Source organism: Monopterus albus, unplaced genomic scaffold (assembly GCF_001952655.1).
Source record: "Monopterus albus unplaced genomic scaffold, M_albus_1.0 scaffold65.1, whole genome shotgun sequence".
Taxonomy (NCBI): domain Eukaryota; kingdom Metazoa; phylum Chordata; class Actinopteri; order Synbranchiformes; family Synbranchidae; genus Monopterus; species Monopterus albus.
This window is the reverse complement of record NW_018127945.1, coordinates 2,562,294-2,563,227: the sequence shown is the minus strand read 5'-3', so window position 1 is coordinate 2,563,227 and position 934 is coordinate 2,562,294.

Genomic DNA, 934 nt, shown 5'->3' with positions numbered 1-934 from the left:
GAACACCTTCCTAGGAAGGCGCCCAGGAGGCATCCGAAAGAGATGCCCGAGCCACCTCAGCTGGCTCCTCTCGATGTGGAGGAGCAGCGGTTCTACTCTGAGCTCCTCCCGGGTGACCGAGCTCCTCACCCTATCTCTAAGGGTGCGCCCGAGATAGCAGGGCTTATTTAAACAATTTAACCTGGTTTTCTTTATTCCACTTTAATTAATCTAATTTCCTCCCTCTCCTCTTGGTGATTATATTCCAGTTTCTCACATCTACAGTAGTATCCTCTTTCCCAGGTTTAAGTTCTCACAGTTTATACAGTGGGGCAAATAAGTATTTGATACACTGCTGATTTTCCCATTTACAAAGAATGGACAGATCTGTCATTTTCAATGTAGGTACACCTCAACTGTGAGAGACAGAATCTAAAAAAAATTCCAGAAAATCACATTGTTAGATTTTTAAATAATTTATTTCCATTTTATTGCATGAAATAAGTATTTGATCACCTACCAACCAGCAAGAATTCTGGCTCTCACAGACCTGTTAGTTTGTCTTTAAGAAGCCCTCCTATCCTCCACTCATTGCCTGTATTAATTGCACCTGTTTGAACTCGTTACCTGTATAAAAGACACCTGTCCACACACTCAATCTATCAGACTCCAACTTCTCCACTATGGGCAAGACCAAAGAGCTGTCTAAGGACACTAGGGACAAAATTGTAGACCTGCACAAGGCTGGGATGGGCTACAGGACAATAGGCAAACAGCTTGGTGAGAAGGCAACAACTGTTGGCGCAATTATTAGAAAATGGAAGAAATTCAAGATGACTGTCAATCTCCCTCGGAATGGGGCTCCATACAAGATCTCACCTCGTGGAGTATCAATAAGCCTGAGAAAGGTGAGGGATCAGCCTAGAACTACACAGGAGGACCTGGTCAATGACCT